We start from the raw sequence: 21,647 nt of genomic DNA, 5'->3' as shown, positions 1-21,647 counted from the left end.
ACGGACATGCTAATGTATGTCCGATCCAAGTGGACAGTTGTCCACAAGTCAGACACCAGTCTGTGGATACGAAGAGTGTACGTGGAGAGACAAGGTTGCCTTAAGAGGACACTGATTTATGGCCCTCGAGTAAGACGCAGCTTGAGGACAAGAAGATGCCGCAGATGCCCTTTATGTTAAGGGCATATTAACATAAATCCAAAGGCCCTTTTCAGGGCCACTCATAGGTCTCGAAAAGAGAATGACTTTCCATTGACAACCCTCTTTTTTTTTCTTTTTTTAAAAAAAAAAATAAAAATCCCATGTTAAATTTCCATTGACGCTATACAGTCCCACCCTGTTTAAATTCCCTTGACGCTATACAGTCCCACCCTGTTTAAATCCCCTTGACGCTATACAGTCCCACCCTGTTTAAATTCCCCTTGACGCTCAACAGTCCCAAAATCTATTTCCCATGTTAATTTCCCTTGACGCTAAACAGTCCCAGTTTTTTTCGTCCATGTTAAATTTACATAGACGCTAAACAGTCCCAGGGTGGTTAATGTTAAATTTCCATTGACGCTAAACAGTCCCAGGGGGTTCTGTAATGCTAATGCCCATTGACGCTGAACCGTCCCCTATCACTACTAATAGGTCTTATCATGAATTGGTTTATTAATTAAAGGGATTGAATTAAAGTGGCAAATTTAGTATACAAAGTTTCAAAATTAGTTATTTTGTATGATCTTTTAAATTCTAAAGTGTATTCTTGCCAATAAAATTATTTGTACAAATTACCTGTCAGTGTTAATTTCTGAATACACATCTCATTCACATGAATGCAAATTGATACAATATAATTTATGATATTGACTATAGAATATTACTGTATATATTTATATCAGATTATTTATTATGAAGTAGTGTATGTATTTTTTTAACACTTTGCCTGTTTCTTAAAAGTAATTGTATTGTTGAAAGTAAGTCAAAATTGCAAATCATATCATCAACAACAAACTTCATATAACTTGCATCTAACTAGATGTGAAACGGTATGAAATTCTGATGGTGTCCTCTATAAACATACCCCAGTTATTGTCATATCACGAAATTATAGCATTCAGTTTATTTGTAAAGAAATACAATATGCCTTTATTGCCCAGGAACATACTTGAGATTATTTTAATCTTATAGTGTTATGGAACTTTTTAAAAGCTGAGCATTTCCCAGTTTAATCGCAACGATGTATGTAAGTTAGGAAAGTTTTAATTGATGTTTAAAGTGACTTTATTCAGTAATTTGCTTGTCATTTTATGATGAATTTGAGTATTTTAGACCAGTGTAGTGGTTAACAAACTAACGAAGTGTCCGGTATTTCTCATAACTTTAAAACCTTCTGTGACCAAGTTTATTGTTGTCTTTCAGGCCCGGCCCTAGGCTATGCGGGACCAAAGGCAGCAATAGGGGTCCAAGGTAGACCAACAAGTTGTTCACCACCTCATTTTTTGTTTTGTTTGACTGGCGGCGGAAAGGTGGAGGACAACTTGTTGGTCTACTATTAATGCTAATAATAATTTATAATATCACAAGCACTTAAATCCGATATGTCGAACCTGCACAAAAAATATAGGCAGATGAAGCATCTCATTGTATTGACTCATTTCCCCTAGCTACCCTCATCATCATTTTAGGCAAAACATAAAGCTGATTGCAGGATACCGTTGTTGACACTGTAACAGGAAAGTTCGCAAGAAGCATTACTGAAGAAAAAAAAATGTAAATTACATTCTGTTGATAAGTACACATTTCATAATACTAGATTTTAGGGTCGTTAATCACGAGGGCGACATCTCATAATAACTGTCTTAATGACTGTTTTGCACTTTAGGCACATCCACAGCACAGGTGCTCGACCCTCTCTGTCATAACACAGGGGCTCGTTACAAAGAAAATCAAGGGATGGGGGTTCTAACCTGTAATAATATAACATTATTATTATTACAGGTTAGAACCCCCATCCCCTGTGGTCATAATATATCAGAACGGGTCATCGGGGTAATCTAAGGTATTTTTGTCACTCTGTATGATTTGTTTCCTTTAGAAGATTGTTTTTTTTTTAACATCAACCTCGCGTCGAGCACCTGTGATCCACAGGGGATCGTTAAAAAACAAAATTAGGAGTATCCGTTACAATTTACATGTGCTTACATTGAAGAACTCGAGTGTCCGTTAGCTACGATGTCGTAGCCTCAACTTGATTTGTTGTGGTACAGTAAGGGTACTAATATCACAGGGGCTCGTTACAAAGAAAATCAAGGGATGGGGGTTCTAACCTGTAATAATATAACATGTTATATTATTACAGGTTAGAACCCCCATCCCTTGATTTTCTTTGTAACGAGCCCCTATGACTAATATTAGTACTAGAGTATCCGTCAGTGAATCGAGGACTGCGATTCTAACTGGTAACAGTATGGTTAGACCTCGATTCATTGACGGATACTCCTAATTTTCTTTGTAACGAGCCCGTATGGGCACATCTACTCAGACCAGTTTGTAGTAGTACAGAGATCCGTGTTGTCAAATTCCTTCGGGATTTCATATCGGAATCAGTTTTTATTCTCATTCGAAGAGGGTGATCACTAACATTTTGTTTTCTTCAGACAATCAATAGTTCTAAGTCGAAATTCCAAATGTAATTATTGTGTTGCCAAGTTTGAAATTTGAGTCAAAATGCTGTACATAATTGTTTCAAGGTGTGTATTGAATGTATAATAATAATAATAATAAAGACTTTATTATCAATCTTGAGGCCTTCTATCTGTTATGTACAATATATACAGTATATATAACATGATGTGAAGAATCTGGCTTGACAATAAATAAGTGATTATAAAAATCAAAGTGTCAAGCCTGGAACATATGCACAGGTATCTGTGAACACATACATATATAAAATATAAAATATTATCCTGCGTTGAAAGATTCAACTGCAAAAATGATGCACAATTACAGAAAAGCAGATGGTATTTATTTTATAAGAACTGTTCAGTTGTCTAAAGATTTCAGCCATTTGAGATATTGATTATGAAAAGGAGAAATTCTAGGAACCTGTCTTATGTCATTGTGAATGTTGTTCCATACCAGTGGACCAGTATATTGAAAACATTTTCTTAAACAATTTCTTCTTTGGCCTTGGTATAATGTAATTTTTACTTCTTATGGACCTTAAATTTGGAATACCATGAGCATCTCTCTGGTGAAAGATATTGCTTAAGTAGAAAGGAATGGCTTTTCTGGATACTTGATACGTCAGTCTGACTTTTCTAAGAAATATCCTTTCACGTATGTTAAAATCATCATATTAATTTTTGCATGATGGAAATTGTCTATTCATTAATTTAGAATTGAATTTCATGTCATCTTTTGGAGTCTTGTGTAAAAGATGACGTTATACTGAAGAGGAATGTATGTTTAGATTTACCTCAGTAGCCAAAGATAAGAATTAACTTTTTTAAAACATGTTTAATGTGAATAGACCTGATCATGAGAGGTCATATTAAGGTCCACATTGTCAAACAGAACCTGGAGTTTGTTGCTATCTAGCCTCGCTCATTTTTGTTGTGCTGTAACTTACTAGTACTAGTAGGGCTTTTGTTTCTTTCAGTATTTTTGATCATACTGTTTTCCTTGCACCATACTTTAAGTCTGTTGAGAGCATCTTGTAAATTATTTTCAAGTACAGTTTTGGTTTTGCCAATCTCAGTATATTATCATCGGCATAGAGGTCAGTGGAAGAAATTGAAGTTCCTATCAAATACATCCAAGACTTATAAACAAATACACATTTGTGTCTCTGCCAACCCTCAGTTCAAAGAAATGATGTAAGCTTATTAAATCTTTGAGTTTTAACTCTAAAAGATAGATCAACAAGTAGATGTACACAATCAGAGATTGACTTGTTGGTCTACTCCAAAATACATGTAATAATGAATATGAGCGAATACTCAGGTATCAGAGCATTAGTTGGAGGATATAACTTTGATGTGAGGAAAAAGATAACCTATCTGATGGGGGTGTGTGCTGGGGGGAGCACTTGTTTTATGTGCAACTAGTTCCAGTTAACATTTTTAATTATGACTGCAAAACAATGAACAAATGTCATAGATTCCCAGTTATTACTAAAGTGGAATTGGGACTGAGATCCATAGAGTTGGTCTGTCTACTGATGCCTCATGCACAATCCATTTATGAAATTACTTTCATTAGGTCACACTTAGTCACAAAGACGATGTCAGATGCACAGGTTCCAGTTAACATTGCTAATTTAGTAATTATGACTGTACAACAATAAACAAATATGATAGAATCCCAGTTATTACTAAAGTGGAATTGGAACTGAGAGCCATAGAGTTGGTCCGTCTACTGATGCATCATACACGGTTCATTTCCATTAGGTCTCACTTAGTCATGAAGCTGATGTCAGATGCACATAAAGTGCCAACTGTAGAAGATAGAAAATGTCTGAAAAAAATTACTGTATTAATGAGAACTACTGTAGTAATGAGATTAGCCTATATGCAAGTATATTTCTGAAAAATGAGAATTGCTTTAGTAATGGAATTTGTATGCAAGTATGTTTTTGACAAAGATTGGAGGTATATATAAGGTAGACTGTGGATCAATATTCTTATACAGACCTTTTAATTGTGAAAAATATGTTTGTATTTATATATACTATTGATGACAGTGGCACGTATTGAGATCTTACTCAGTCATATTCTTATTTTTTCCATTTTTAACATTTTGTCCAGATATTTTTCAGTTTATTCTGTGGCTGACTAACCATGGCAACAAAAATGGAAGAGATGATGGAGGTGGAAAAGACCAAGTGCAGAGTAGAATTGACCAAAGAAATCCTGACAATTCATGAGACAAAGAAACTGTATAGTAAGCCTCCACATTAGCTATGTAGTTTTAACTAAATAGGAGTAAATAATTATGATATATAGTAACAAACATGAATACTGTATTCTTAAATTGTGTTGCATTCATATTCTTCTATTAAGTAATGTTTGTAAAAAAACGTAACAATGACTGCATAGTTTATACAGTAAATTAACATTGTTGGCTGTTCCTTTTGTGAAGGATCACCAGGTGACACATCACCATTGCTTATGTAATATATTGAGTTCAAAATATATGCCAACTGATCATTCTGAAGAGTCAGGTTTTGTCTTCGGGCTTCACAGATTTTGAAGATTTATGCTTCATTAACTTTATATTTCTTTTTTGTTCTGCATTGTGGATATTATTTGTATATGAATTAGAAGAGTTAAAATGAATACATATATCAGTGTTCTTACAGTGCTGTAAGTGCCTATCAGACTTTGGTTGCAGTAGGGTGATCTACTTGAAATTGTAGAGGCCATTTTAAGTTATTGGTTGCCAAGCCCTAGTAATTTTGTTGCCATTTATCAGAAAGAGAAACAAATGAGTTGTAAATAATTTAATGATAAAAAGAAAAGGTTTAGGTCATGCAGACTGAAGAGTAATTATAAAAAAGCACAAGGTTATTTTAAATAGTATAATCCAGATGTAGCTGACAGAACTGTTAGCAGTAATCATTAGCTTCAACCTCAAGCCAGACATTGAAATTCACTATTTAGAGTTCTTTGAACTATTTCTCTGTATATTGTATGGCCTCAGATTCACTAATACATTTGGCTTCATTTTCCTTTGATGAGAGTTGATGATGGTTTTAATGCTGATAAATTTTGTAGAACACCATGCCATAAAGCCAGGTCAACTTATAGCATGGCCTTGTATTTGTCCTCTTGCTGTCATCATTTGGTTCTTACCACTCTGGAGGCAATGTTATTGATTAAAACTTGAAATACATACAATACGTTTCAAAAATTTGAATATCAGCAAGATCTATTGATATAATAGTAACAGTAATGAGGACTTTGTATAGCGCCTAATCTTTAGAAGCTCTAAGCGCTTCACAACATTAGACAAACCTATAACATAAAAAAAACATATAATGATATTAGTACAGAAAACAAACATTTTGAAATTAAAAAAGATAAAAACATGCTGTAAATATTTAAGGTAAGGAACATTATTAGGTCTTTAAGTTTGTTCTTGCAGGTGAAATAAGTGAGTTTTGAGAGCACTCTTGAATGGGATCACTGTGTCTTTGTGTCGAAGTTCAGTGGCCAATTCATTCCATGTTGCTGGACCCTGGTATGCAAAAGAATGTTGTCCATATGACTTCATTCTCATAGTGGGAATAATGAGTATACAATTGTCAGAAGAGGAGCGTAAGTATCTTTCTGGTGTGTACACATGGGTGAGGTCGGATAGGTATGTTGGACTGGAGTCCATCAGTGAAATGTAGCACAGAGAACAAATTTTGTGTTTCATTCTGGATCGAATGGATAACCAGTTTAGGGTACAGAGCAGCGGCGAGGTGTGCTTTGATCATGGTACTTTAAGTATGATCCGAGCAGCTTTGTTTTTAACTTTATGAAGTTTCTGAAGTAGATATTGAGATGAACCAGACAAAATTGAGTTTCAACAGTCCAGTCTTGAAAGTACTAATGAACACACAAGTGTTTTAGTGGCATCATCTGAAAGATATTTGCGAACGGAGCTGATGCGTCTCAGCTCAAGATATGCAGCCTTGCAATTGTTCATGACATGTTGGTACAACATGAGAGCACTGTCCAGAGTGACACATAGGTTTCGTACTGACTGCATGAATTTAATGTTGGTGTTACTGATATTTATTGTTTGAGGTAAAGGATGTGAATGAGAAAGTCTTTGTGTTGTGATCAGAATGGCCTCAGTTTTATCATCATTCATCTGTAGCTTGTTATGTGTCATCCATGATTTCACATCAGAAATGCACCTCTCTACACACTGGATGGTAGCATCAACTTCAGTTGGGTGGCTAGGTTTGTATATTTGGGTGCTGTCAATGTACAGTTGGTGAGACACTGGATAATGATCTATGACACTTGAGATTCTGAGTGTACAGTATGAAGAGAACAGATCCAACAACAGCCCCCTGTGGAACACCACAACATAGATTAACTGGGCTGGAGTGTATTCCATTTGCTAACACAATTTGTGTCCTATTGACCAGGTAGGATTTGAACCATAGTAAGGCTGTATCATGAATGCCAAATACATGCTGGAGATGGTGAAGTAATATATCATGGTCTATTGTGTCAAATGTTGCAGACAAATCAAGGAGGGTGAGGACTGTAATCTTTCCACTATCCAATGCAGAGAGAATGTCATCAACTACTTTTAGAAGAGTAGTTTCAGTACTGTGGCAAGGGCAATATGCAGATTATACAATTCTAAAAAGACTGTTTGAATTCAGATGAGGTACAAGTTGGGATAAAACAACCTTTTCTAAGATTTTTTATATGAGTGGGAGATTAGAAACTGGGAGGTAGTTCTTTAAATCGTTATGGTCAAGTGTTGGTTTCTTCAACAGAGGCTTTACCATGGCGGTTTTGAAAAATGATGGGAATTCCCCGGATGAGAGAGAAGTATTAATAACATCAGTTAGTGAAGGCAATGCTGGATCTAAGCACTTGAGCAGCAGTGATGTTGGAATTGGATCAAGTTCAGATGACTTTGGTGCACTCTTCATCATGATTGTACATACTAAATCCATAGAGACAGGTTCAAATGCTGCTAATGGTTGCTGCTGAAATTCTGTATCCCAACTGTATGGTGACAACAAGTCATTGAAATTGTTTTCAAGCTTATCTCTGATGGTTTATACCTTGTCATGGAAGAAATTTGCAAACAGGTTTGGAAGGTCGACTTAGAGAAAAGGTTGTTGGAAGTGGTGTACATTTGTTCCTTGACATTAGCTTGTTAGTAATCTCGAAGAGCTCTTTGCAGCTGGAACTTTGTATGATCTTCGTACTGTAGTGGGCTGCTTTTGCTGCATGGACTATGTTTGTGACGTTCTTCGTATCGGCTTCATAGATTTGCTTATGAATAGTGAGTCTGGTGGAAAGCCAAAGCCTCTCAGCTTTACGGCAGTATCTTTTAGCAGTGTGAAGCTGGTCCCTAACACTGCTATACCATGGAGAATGCTTTTGAATTGATACTCTGCACATGGTGGCTGGGGCATGTTTGTCGAGCACTGAATGCAGGCAGTTATCACATTGTTCTGCTGTAGGAGGTAGGCAAGTTATTAGGTTTGCTTGGATGTCATGCATTAGTTTGGTTCTTTTTATCATATGGAGGTTTCTCTTTGTAGCAAATAAAGGTGGAGGGTTAGGGACTGATAGGTCAAGAAGGCATATAGTGCCGAGGTGATCTGATGCAAGTTCCTGGGATACCAGGGAGAAACACAGAATATTATCATCAGGTCTATGAAGAATCCAGTCTAAAATGTGACCATGTTTATGGGTGGGTTGGTTAGCTGACTGTTTGAGGTTGAAAACATTAATGGAATCTATGAGTTTTTATGTGTTTGGGTTTCCGGGACAGTCAAAGTGAAAGTTGAAATCTCCAAGAATAATCAGGTTGCCACCTATACTCCAGGAGATTCAGTCAATTTGTTTTTTTCTGCTAGGAGGAGGGTGGTATAGGCAGAAAAAATGGACTGACCTTTGTTCCAGTGTAAGTGTGTTTTAGACTATTTCAAACGGTTTGTGGTAGAAATTGAAAGTTGTGGTGTGGTTAAGACATTTGATCATGTAGTTCTTTGTGATGACAGCAATTCCACCTCTGCAAGAGTGGCGGGGAAACAACTTGATGGAGAAACCGGTAGGTGTTAGATCCGCGCACTTGGGCTCATCGCCTGATGTTTTTAGCTGTGTTTCTGTCAGGAAGAAGACGTCGATAATCTGATTGTTGATAAAATTATTAACTATTTCTGTGGGTTTTTCTGGTGGTCCTACTGATTGGGCATTAAATAATGCAATACAATGAACACAATAATATAGACGAAGACAGGCAACAAGCACATATATCATGAAAAACGGCACAACAAACAGAACGGCTGCTTCAAGCCGGATAAACAATTCAGATGTCAATGATATAAATGAGTTGATCTGCCATCTGATTGGTCATTCTTTTTAGCACATTGGCTGTATTTCTGATTAGATTTAAGCTGGGAATATGTGGTTATATCATCAAGATCTCACACAAAATTGAATAGTAAGCGAGATTCATTCATATTAATGATATTTTCTTGCATCTGATTGGCAGAATATGAGCCAGCTTTGATTTATTTAGAATATATGCTCTGATAATCACGATTTTGGATAAGGTTGATAATGAGTGATATACATGCATACTAATGAGGTGATATCACATCTGATTGGCTGAGCTCATTACCGTACTGGATGTCACATTTGTGATCCAGCTTTTACCAAATTTGGAATATCTACTTATATCATCAGTCTGTTGGTTCAGTTCAATATTGAGTGAAAGCCATGCATATTATTATGGTGATCTTGCTTCTGATTGGCTGAGTTTGTTGCCACTCTTGAAACCATATTTCTGATCTGTTTTTCACAAAACTTGGAATCTAGTTTTATATCATCAAGATGACATGATTTTGATAATGAACAGGCTTCATGCATATTATTGGAGTAATTTTGCATCTGATTGGCTGATCATGTTACCACTCTTGAGACTGTATTTATTTTATTAGATTTTGAGGAAAGTTAGTAGGTGGACTCAAATAATCAAGATGTCCATTGTGTATTATTACTGGGAAAATCAGGACCTATTAATAAACTTCATTGCAGACAATATTTTCCTTTAGAATACTCATCTTCTCTCCTGCTCTTTCTCTCTCTCTCTCTCTAGGGTGTGCTCTATAAATATTACTTACTTCTGAGAGAGTGACAGGTACTGTGGTTGAAATTTCTTTAGATACTGTATTTGTGGAAATTGTACAAGATTGACATGTACATCTAACTAAAATGAATGCTCCCATGTGCTCAAAAAATTGTCCTGAATTTTTTCAAAAGTATCTAACTTTAGCAGGTATTAAGATAGGGTAAACAAATCTGCCATTCCATTTTCTGAAAGTGCAATGAATGAATTACAAAATATATAAAAAGTAAAATATAATTAATAGCTCATTTTTTTTCTCAATTTGCCTTTTAAGTCTAGGAAGTGAAAGTGATCAAGCAGTTTTTGACAGGTGCTCATCTTAAGTAAGGCCAAACTGTATTCTCTATAACATAAATTACACTGATCAATCATACACCAGAATAAAGGGAATTAAAAGTTATTTTAACAATTCCTAAGAAACCCATTACTGTTTTTAAAAAACCCAGTGAATTACAGGTTAAATTTGTGATTAAGACATGCGACTCAGTGGACCACAAATTAAAGCTTCACTTTTTAAATTAAACTTATAAAGAGCTTGGATGAACAAGAAAATATACATAATAATTATACCTTTATCTTTGGGAAATAGGTAAAATAAACATGAAATAAAGTTTATGAGATAGTTTTGTGTTACATTATTACATAATCTTAGTGAAATGGTCAGCTGGATAAACAGTATCCTCATCTGATTTGTTTTCATGTCTGCATATTTCTGGATTTATAATACATCAGCTTAGGTTATAGCACAGTTCATGTATTTGGATGGTTTCAGCACAGGTGGAGTGTGTGCATCAGTAAATATAGTTTGAGTTGTAGACCAGACAAGCCATGTGTAAGATAGCAGCATGAGATAGAAAAGGTGCAATCTCATAATCTGTAAGGGATAACCAATATTCTGTGAACAAACTTATTTCATAAAAAGGGTAATGCAATTAGAAAGTTTCTATGTCATTTTCTGGTTGCTGTAATATGATTATTGATGTCACTAGAGAGCTATCAGATGAAAACATTTACTCACCGATAGCAATTTATGTTTTAAATGTGACCATTTTACTTTCAACTCAGTACTGAGGCATATATTTATGCACAGGTGGGGTGTAAAACAAGTTTGATAGGTGGAGAAAAAAGATAATTAGATTTCCATACATTCATCCATCACAGTATGCATATATCCATATTACATGTATGTACAACCTTGACAAATACTTAAATTTGAAATGCTGCATTAAAATCTACTTGAATTTTGAACAAGTTGATTTTATCTTTGAAAAGGCCTTTAACTTTCTGGGGCTGTATAAACCATGATAGCCATTCAGTCATCTGTCCATTATACAGTGATCATAAGCAGCATTTATATCTCTAATAGAGCATTACAGTTGACTGTTGGCTGCTCAGGTGGCCTAGTGGTTAGAGTGTCCACCTTGGAAGCGGGTGGTCGTGGGTTCAACCCTGGCAGAGTCATACCAAAGACTTACAAGAATGGTACTAACAGCTGCCTCCCTAGATGCTCAGCATTAAGAGGTTAGTGTTAGGACTGGTCGGCCTGGTGTCAGGATAATGTGACTGGGTGGGACATCATGCTACATGTCTGCAGCATGATGCCTCAGTGCTAGACATCACTATAAGCTGCCACATTGCAGATATCATAGCAATATGACTGAAAAATTGTTAAAGCTACATTAAAAATCCTAATCACACACACACACACACACACACACACACAGTTGACTGTTGCAGTGTTTTCTTTTGTTGATTAGAATGACACTGTCTTTGTTACATCACTCTTGATAAATAAAAAATAAAAAAATAAATAAACCAACAAACAGTAAAGCATAAACAAAAAAATAAATACATATATAGATGTATGCATATATATATATATATATATATATATATATATATCAGCTTATTCATGAATACAATACAGTGGAATTCAGGATGAAATAGGATTTAAACATTAACGTGTCATCCTAAAAAGCATTGGATAAGAGGATTTGCATTCCAGGTCACACAATTTATATGTTGGTTCTGTTTTCTAGGAAGTATTCCCATAGCATCCATACTGTCAGCTGTGTGTCAGGACAAACCAAACACAAAAAGCCAACTTACAGTTCAGTACATTTATAGAACTGGAAAATCCAATTTGAAAATATCATCAGTCTGTTTGAAAGGGAACACATCGGTATGCAATGAGTGGGAGACAAAGCTACAGGAGTATATCAAGTTAGGTAAGGTGTGTTTTGTGTAAACACTGATAAATAGTTGATAGGGTGTAGCACTGGTTAATATTATAGGGAAAACACATGGTGTTAAGGAGCAGGAGGGAAGAGTTTTTGAATCTGAAGGGTGAAGGTTATGGGTGAAGCCTGAGAGTTCACTTAAAGTCTTAAAGTGTTTATAAATAGCAAGTCAAGAAAAGTCATTATTCTTAAATGATAAATAAATTGTTACATAATACCAAATACCTACAAGAACGAGTTGTCAGCATATGTATTCAATGCATTGTTGATGTCTGAGTACAACTGACAAAAGAAAATCACAGGATAAACAAGCCTGATTACTGGTATGTCAAGCCTGTGATAATCAGCCTGATAACCATTGTGCAAGAAAACAATCTTGATTATCCGTATGTAAGTAAACCAGGTTGATTACCATTATATATGAAAACCATCTTGATTACCCATATATAAGAAAACCAGCTTTATTACCATTATTTACCATTATATATGAAACCCATCTTGATTATCTGTATGTAAGAAAACCAGCTTGATTACCATTATATATGAAAACCATCTTGATTACCCATATGTAAGAAAACCAGCTTTATTACCATTATTTACCATTATATATGAAAACCATCTTGATTACCTGTATGTAAGAAAACCAGCTTGATTATCATTATATATGAAACCCATCTTGATTACCCGTATGTAAGAAAACCAGCTTGATTATCCGTATGTAAGTAAACCAGCTTGATTACCCATATGTAAGAAACAGTCCATTTATATACAGTCAATATCCCATGGGGCTTTATTAATATGTTAATGAAATCTTACTGATATATGTGCTGAAGCCTTTAAGAAAATGCCTTGAAACAGTTAAAATGACCCATGAAATATTATAGTTTGATGTACTGGCAGATCAGGGTCCTTGATATTTATTTCACTGATGATTTAAAGCATACAGCATTAACCCTGATATCCCAGCAGATAATGCATTAGCAGATCTTGGGGTACCTTGTTCATAGGTTTGTTGCATGTTTGTACATGGGGCAAATATGTTCAGTGACTGTTTATGACTATTTTCATTATATATTGTTGTCATTTTGCAATATTGGGATAAATGTCTGACATGACACTGTTCCCATTATGCATTGTACAGATGCATTAAGATTAATGACTGATGTGACATTGTATCCGTTATGTACTGTTGAGATACATTAGATGGATAAATGGATGATGTGACATAGTTTCCATTATGTACTATATAGATACAGTGGTGGATGAATGGATGATGTGACATTGTTTCCATTATGTACTGTTGAGATACATTAGATGGGTAAGTGGATGATGTGACATTGTTTCCATTATGTACTGTTGAGATTATGTACTGTTGAGATACATTAGATGGATAAATGGATGATGGACATAGTTTCCATTATGTACCATATAGATACAGTGGTGGATAAGTGTCTGTCATGACACTATTCCCATTATGCATTGTACAGATACAGTAAGATTAATGACTCATGTGACATTGTTTCCATTATGTACTGTTGAGATGCATTAGGTGGATAAGTGGATGATGACTGACATTGTTTCCGTTATGTACTGTTGAGATACATTAGATGGATAAATGGATGATGTGACATTGTTTCCATTATGTACTGTAGAGATACAGTAGTAGGATAAATGATGTGACATTGTTTCCATTAAGTACTGTAGAGATACAGTGGTGGATAAATGACTGATATGACATTGTTTCCATTATGTCCTGTAGAGATACAGTAGTAGGATAAATGCATGGTGTGACATAGTTTCCATTATGTACTGTATAGATACAGTAGTGAATGAATAACTGATGTGACATTGCTTCCATTATGTACTGTTTAGATGCAGTAGTGGGATAAATAGATGATGTGACATTGTTTCCATTATGTACTAATAGAGATACAGTAGTGGATTAATGACTGATGTAAAATTGTTCCCATTATTTACTATAGAGATACAGCAGTTGGATAAATGACTGATGTGACACTGTTTCCATTATGTGCTGTATAGATACAGTAGTGGGATAAATGGATGATGTGACATTGTTCCCAGTATGTACCATAGAGATACAGTAGTGGGAAAAATGGATGATGTGACATTGTTTCCATTATTTACTGTATAGATACAGTAGTGGGATAAATGACTGATGTGACACTGTTTCCATTTTTTACCTTAGAGATACAGTAGTTGGTTAAATGGATGATGTGACATCATTCACATAATTATTATACAGATACAACATTGGGATGAATTCGTAAAATAATGTGTAATTGAATCAATTGCAGTACCACACAGACCTCAGCGACTACTAGTAATTGTGAATCCTGAATGTGGCAAGTGAAAAGGATTGAAAATCTACAAGTCCAAAGTGGAACCAATCTTTAAATTAGCCAGGATTGAGACAGAAGTAATTGGTATGTATTATCCTTGCAGTCACTGTCTAAATCATAGTTGTTGTTGTTGTAGTGTTTAACGCCATTTTTCAGCACACGATAGGCTATACATGGCGGCCAGTATTAATGGTGGAGGAAGAACCCAGGAAAATCCCAGAAAAAACCACCGACCCACTCTAAATCATAGCAATATGGCACTGAAAATGCTGACACTCACTTGTTCTTGTAATGAATATTGCCAGTACATACAGCATGATCTTATAAAACAATCACTGTAGAAGCAGGATGGGTATAATAGTAATCCTTGTGTTTGTCCGCTTTTCAGCATGGCACTAATTAGCATGGCTAGTTTGCAGTGTTTGATGGATTGTCATGAAACTTGATAGATATTGTGATCTCCAGAAAATGTGCATATGGACAAATCAGTTTGTGCTGGCAATTTTTGCTAGAGTTATTGTCTTTTCTTCAATTAGCTGACTATGACACAATCTTAAATTTTGTTAGAGTTATTGCCCCTTTTGTCTTGTAGCTTAATGCATTGTATGACATAATTTTATAAGCACATTTTGTCCTGCAGTTTCTGATGGATTGCCTTGAAACTTGGTATATGTTATGTTCATCACCTGAAGATACTAATATTGACAAAACACTTTGTTGCCAGAGCATTTAACCACTCGGGTGGCCTAGTGGTTAGAGCATCCGCCTCAGATGCAGGAGGTTGTGGTTTCAAGATCCGGCTGAGTCATACCAAAGACTTACAAAAATGGTACTAACAGCTGCCTTGCTTGGCACTCAGCATTAAGAGGTTAGTGTTAGGACTGGTCGGCCTGGTGTCAGGATATTGTGACTGGGTAAGACATCATGCTACATGTCTGCGGCATGATACCCAGTGCTAGACATCACTTAAACTGTCACACTGCATACATCATAGTGATATGACTGAAAAATTGTTAAAGCTATGTTAAAAATCTGAATCACACACACACACACCAGAGCATTTGTTATAGAGTTATTGCCATTTTTGTCTTTATCAACACAGTGTACATAATCTCATTAGTGCAACTAATTAAACATACTTTTTCTTGCATTTTTCAGTGGATCACAGTGTAACTTGAAATATTATGGTCATATTAAGATGTGCACATTCACATGTGATCCCATAATTTTGTTAGAGTTATTGCCCTTTTTTACTTTTGGATGCATGCAGTATATAACAGAATTTTATGTGTGCAACTGCTTTAGTGGATTGCTGTCAAACTTAGTATATATTATGGTCATGGTCAGAAGATGTGCATGTTGACAAATGCACTCACACTATACATTATGGTACTATACATTCATTACTGGATTAAATGATCATGGTTGGGTATTTATCAATGCATAAACTTTACCTAATCACTCACAAAGTTAACATTCATAATGTTTGAAGGACTTTATGCATTTTAAATACCCTACCATGATCATTTAATCCATATAATTCCAATTCACTTCCCTTCTGTCATTAGATCAGCAGATTTCATCAACAAAACATTTACTTTTATGTAGATTGAAGTTTTCTTTCATTAGCCTCTTAACTGCAATAGAATACATGGCCCGATTTTCACTAGTCAGGAGTCACCAAGTCTTTATTCAGTAGTATAGGGTAGAGTGTTATAGTGGGTCATGCCAGTGATATATTGTTATGATCATCATTTTAATATTTTAAAAAAATGGTTGATGTTTAAACCAGGCTATTTTTTTCTAGAATTATGCCTGCATAAGGCATGTTTATTATAGCAATTGTGGTTGTTACTTTATATGCATTTTGATCTTCAAAAACAAAATCATGTCCATTCTTAGTGAGATCCCTTGCTTGACATATGACCTTGACCTTGACCTTTAATAACAGTTGCTGGAACACGTTGTCAAGGTAAAATGAAGGTCTGTGCAATTACATTGTTTTTACTTCTGATGGTTGATTTTAATGTGGGGCTTTTAAATTTTGATTGGAAATCACAAGAGTGTTTGGGTGGGAGCTTGTTGTTATTTATTAGGGCTTTGGTATAGATAAAACTTAACATCAAATGACCTGGAAACAGGAAACCAAAAATAGTCCACAGAATTTATTGATATGTAAAATTTTCCAGATCAGTATCACTTGATCGTTTATATCCAATCAAATTGTAGTGGTCAGTTCATAAAAATTGGAATTATTTCCATGATGTGTAGGGGTGGTATTTGGGAGAGGCATGTTTTATTTCCATGATGGGTAAGGGTGGTATTTGGGAGAGGCATGTTTTGTTTACATGAGCTCACTTGCTCACCATTCTTCAAGATTTAGTTTGTGATCAAAGACCACAGTATTTGAAAGATTATTTTGACAAATGTCAAATATTATTCTAAGCTTTCTTAAGTAGAAATGTGCATGTACAGTGGTCATCCTCAGTAAAACTCCTTAGTGTAACACTTCATCTCTTATAATGTACATATACAGTGTTCCTCTTCTGTAAAATTCAATAGCCTAACACTTCATCTCTTATAATGTACATATAGAATGTTCCTGTTCTGTAAAATTCAACAGTCTAACACTTCATCTCTTATAATGTACATATACATTGTTCCTGTTCTGTAAAATTCAACAGTCTAACACTTCATCTCTTATAATGTACATATACATTGTTCCTGTTCTGTAAAATTCAATAGCCTAACACTTCATCTCTTATAATGTACATATAGAATGTTCCTGTTCTGTAAAATTCAACAGTCTAACACTTCATCTCTTATAATGTACATATACATTGTTCCTGTTTTGTAAAATTCAATAGTCTAATACTTCATCTCTTATAATGGGGATATCATTATGAATCTCATTAAATTGGTTAAATTCTTTTAATCATTTTTACTTAATTTCATTTAATTTTTGTTCCAGGCTATTGAGAACCAATTATATTGTGATTTTACATCATCCAGTATTTTATTTATGTATTTCTGTTCTCTTTTATGTAGTGGTGTAATGATATGTCAATAAATTGTTATGCATGACTACACTGCCATATCACAGTTGAAATTAGTTTATATTTATCTGGGTTGGTATTTTGACCCTGTCTTTTATTAAGTTGTTGTTGTTGTTGTAGGGTTTAACACCATTTTTCAGCACGATAGGCTATACATGGCGGCCAGTATTAATGGTGGAGGAAGAATCCGGATCTTTTATTAAGACTGGTTGTGAAACTTCTTTTATTTCCGCAAAATATTTTTTGTATTATGAAATAACACCATAGCCAGTCAGATACATGGTTTAGTTATGGCTTATAGTCAATCACTGAACTGGATCTTATATTCAATAAGCAAGCAAAGGGCACTGTTTGAACTCACTTTGACTTTAAACACAGAGAAGATGGTGGAATTTATAAATTGTCAAGAGTATGTCATAAATATTTTGATAGCATGATAGAGGGACTACTAGTGTTCTTAACATGTACATGTGTTTGTGAAAGCTGGTTATAAATCTATGGTCTTAAAGTAAGTAACAGAAAAAAAGTGAAAGCCAACAAGTTTCATCAATCCAACAAAAAATTTAATTCTCTAGAATACGTGAAAATTTAAAAGAAACTTAAAGTATTTTTTTTTTAAAGTTCTATCACAAGTCCAAGAGTATAAAGTGTTCTGAATGATTTCCAGCATTGAATGTGCTGATGTTCCAGTATCCTTGGATGAACTGATGTACCAATATTCTTGATTTATCACAACAGTATAATCCACAATGTTTTCGATTGAATTCACAATAATCCCAAAATAGTGTTTTAGTCCAAAAGCCATAAAGCATTATGTAATCCAAGGAATAAATAAAATAAATAATGCTCTCAAAATATAATTGAACACAAGTAAAATACTGATTATACTAGACAGACATCAAAATAGGAATGAAATAACTTTGTTTACTTCATACTTGTCACCTGACGTGATACAACAAAATGCCCTGGACCGACATCATTTACAGTGGAATTTTCCATCAAATTCCTAAATGAGGTAAGGTCTGTTTACTTAAATTTTAAGCAAACTACCTGGCAAAGATGAAGCCGACCCAGGTTTTTCCAACGGATTACTTATGTCCTGAACTCAAATCCAAGTAAACATGTTTACAAATATTTTATAGAATTTATCTACAATAATGGACAAAGTTAGCCATGTAATATGTTATTTACAAAATGACCATTACAATCTTCAATCATTTTAAGGTTAAAACTATCAGAGTACATTATGTTACGAGTCTATGCTCTTGAAATAAGTAACAGAAAAGAATGAAGACAACAATCTTTATAAAATTAGACAAATAATTTATTTACCTAAAATGCTAAGTGAAAAATAAGAAAAGAAACTTACAGTATTGCGAATTTAGTCCAACAATAATCCAAGAATTAAAAAATACAAGTCCTGTCAATGGAAAGTTCTAAGTGAATCAAAGTTTAGATCCCATTGGAATCCAAGATGGAAGGCAATGATGTCTTTATAATCAGCATTGTACTGATAGGTCAATAGTCTCTTGTTGAATCAAAGAAAATATTATTCCAAATATCAGGACTAGATTTTTCAGTTGGGAAGACAACTGGCTGCAATACCTGATTGATTGTGTGTATTCAGGGGTCACGTGACATTTATCCAGATGATGATTACATGTATAACTGGATAAGTAGTGTCCCAAAAATTGATGTCTTATTATGACAGATTATATTTATGTTATTGTATTCATATTCAGGAATTTTCCAAAATAGTGTCAAATAGGCATCAATCATAATTTAAACACTTTTGTTTTAGCTTATAGAAGGTACTAAATATATTTGGCATCCATAATTTTCTGGCCTCTGAAAGTATAGATATATATAATTGTCAATCCCACATACATTGCTGATATATAACTGCAGTTATAGAAAATATTGTCATATAAAACCTATAAAACCCACCATACGTGTCTGTTAAAGCTTTTTATACATCTGAAATAAGGCAGAGTGTATTACGTTAAGACTATATGGTCTTAAACTAAGTACCAGTAAGAAGCGAAACCAACAAGTTATGTAAAATTCAACCAACTGTTGATTTCCCAAGAATACCAAGCGAAAATTTAAAAGGAATTCACAGTATTGTGAATTAATTCCCAAATAATTATTAATGTTCTATCACAACTCCAAAAGTATAAAATAGTATGAATTCCAATGGTCTTGAATGAATTGATGTTTCATTAGTCTTGATTTATCACAGTGATATAATCCAGAATGTCTCTGAATGAGTCCTCAATAATCCCAAAGTAGTATTTTAGTCTAAAAGGTCAATGAGCTCTCTGTAATTAAAATGAATACTTTAAATAAATGAATTGTCTAAAATTATAACTGAACACAACTAAATGTGATTCCACAAACTGATATTAAAGTAGGAATTAATAATTTTGTTTACCACATCCTTATATACTAATATCTCTTGACCAAAGGCACAATAAGGTTATCAGGATGTGGGTCATAAGTTAGCTTGTAAGTTTGTAGATAAGGCTAAACCTTGAAATCAAATATCAGTAAACAACTTATTTGTGACTTACAGACATGGGGAAAGTCAGGTATACTGAAACTCTGCCCTCAGCCCTGGAAAAGAGTCAAGTACACAGTATAAGTTATAAGTATACATAATAATTAAGTTATGATGTTGTTCATACATCTGGACCATTTTAATTTCTACCAAATAACTTGAGTTGTCCAGTATCTGCAGTTACCAAACTTTGTCAGTGGCTTGAATTTGGAGTAAGGAAGAACCCTATCAATTTTGGGAGTCTCCAGTTCAAATGTCAAGGTCACTGCTACTGAAAAGAAACATGGGATCCACACAAAACATGGAGTTGAATGTCTACCTTTACCAAACTTTGTGAATGGTTTGCACTTGGGTTAAGGAAGAACCCTGTATATTTTGGGGTAAATAGGTATAAGGTCAAGGACACTGTAACTTAAAGAACAAACTCAGTTTCCACTCTGTAACTTGAGTTGTTTGCCATCTTCAGTGACTAAACTTTGTGGATGGCTTTTATATGGAGTAAGGAAGAACCATTTTGATTTTATGTTGATAAGGTCAGGATTTTTGTTAGTGAAAGGAAAACAGTTTCTTCACAAAAACTTAAATTTTAGAGATTTATCAACTAAATTTTTGGCTGGCTTGCACTTGTAACATGGAAAAAGCCTATTGATTCTAGGGGCAATTCTTGAGTTGTCCAATATCTACAGTTACCAAAGTTTATTAATGGCTTGAATTTGGAGTAAGGAAGAACCCTATTAATTTTGGGAGTCTACAGTTCAAAGGTCAAGGTCACTGTAACTGAAAAGAAAATGGGATCAACACAAAACATGGAGTTCAATGTCTAACTTTACCAATCTTTGTGAATGGTTTGCACTTTAGTTAAGGAAGAACCTTGTAGATTTGGGGTTAAATAGGTGAAAGGTCAATGACACTTTAACTTAGAGAACAAACATGGTTTCTACTCTGTAACCTGAGTTGTCCACCATCTTCAGTGACTAAACTTTGTGGATGACTTTTACTTGGAGTCAGGAAAAATCCTTTTGTTTTCAGTTTGATAAGGTCATCGTCACTGTTCGCAAAAGAAAAATGGTTTCTGCACATAAACTTTAATTTTGCATATATCTCGACTAAATTTTGTAGATGGCTTGCACTTATAGCATGGAAAAAGCCTGTTGGTTCGAGGAACAAAAGGTTGAAGGTCATGGTCACAGTAATGAGATGATAGGTAGTATTAATATAACTATGTCACAATTAAAGCAGGGTATGGAAAGAAATGGAAGAAATAAAATCATTCAATAATGTTGCATACAAAGGAGATTTCAGGGATGAATGGGAGGGGTAGGAGACTCTCCACATGTCAGGAGGAATACCTTACCATCCACGAGGTTTATGTGTGTGCATTTATCTCTTTTTAAAATATATTTATTGCACTGGCAATACTCGGTAGGAAATTAATCTAATTTAATGGTCTATTAAGCAGAAGTACATGGGAGTTTCATTACAGAATTTGATACTCCCCTGAACAGTCAGTGATAATTTTATTCTGATTTGTCCATATGCATGCTTAGGTCATGACCATTCAGGTGTC

The 21,647-nt window shown here is 34.6% G+C and overlaps 1 protein-coding gene across 20 annotated transcripts in view; it reads left to right on the top strand.

Moving 5' to 3' along the window:
- Positions 1-1,737: 1,737 nt before the first annotated feature.
- LOC149807659 (ceramide kinase-like) overlaps positions 1,738-21,647 on the top strand; it is a 116,066-nt gene continuing 96,156 nt past the window's right edge. For 3 of the 20 annotated variants that reach the window (XR_016423289.1, XR_016423287.1, XR_016423284.1), the window contains exons 1-4: positions 1,889-2,044; positions 4,794-4,929; positions 11,904-12,092; positions 14,420-14,548. The gene's annotated coding sequence lies outside the window, so the exon portion shown is untranslated. Of the gene's footprint in view, positions 1,756-1,883; positions 2,045-2,370; positions 2,736-4,793; positions 4,930-6,132; positions 6,321-6,352; positions 8,785-11,230; positions 11,386-11,903; positions 12,093-14,419; positions 14,549-21,647 lie in introns of those variants that run through there. The other 17 variants (XM_089969342.1, XM_089969322.1, XM_089969328.1 and 14 more) reach the window with 17 other exon arrangements.

This window comes from Sinohyriopsis cumingii, chromosome 1 (genome assembly GCF_028554795.1).
Source record: "Sinohyriopsis cumingii isolate HCF-2022 chromosome 1, ASM2855479v2, whole genome shotgun sequence".
In the NCBI taxonomy this organism is placed as follows: domain Eukaryota; kingdom Metazoa; phylum Mollusca; class Bivalvia; order Unionida; family Unionidae; genus Sinohyriopsis; species Sinohyriopsis cumingii.
This window is presented reverse-complemented; position numbering and strand designations above follow the sequence as displayed.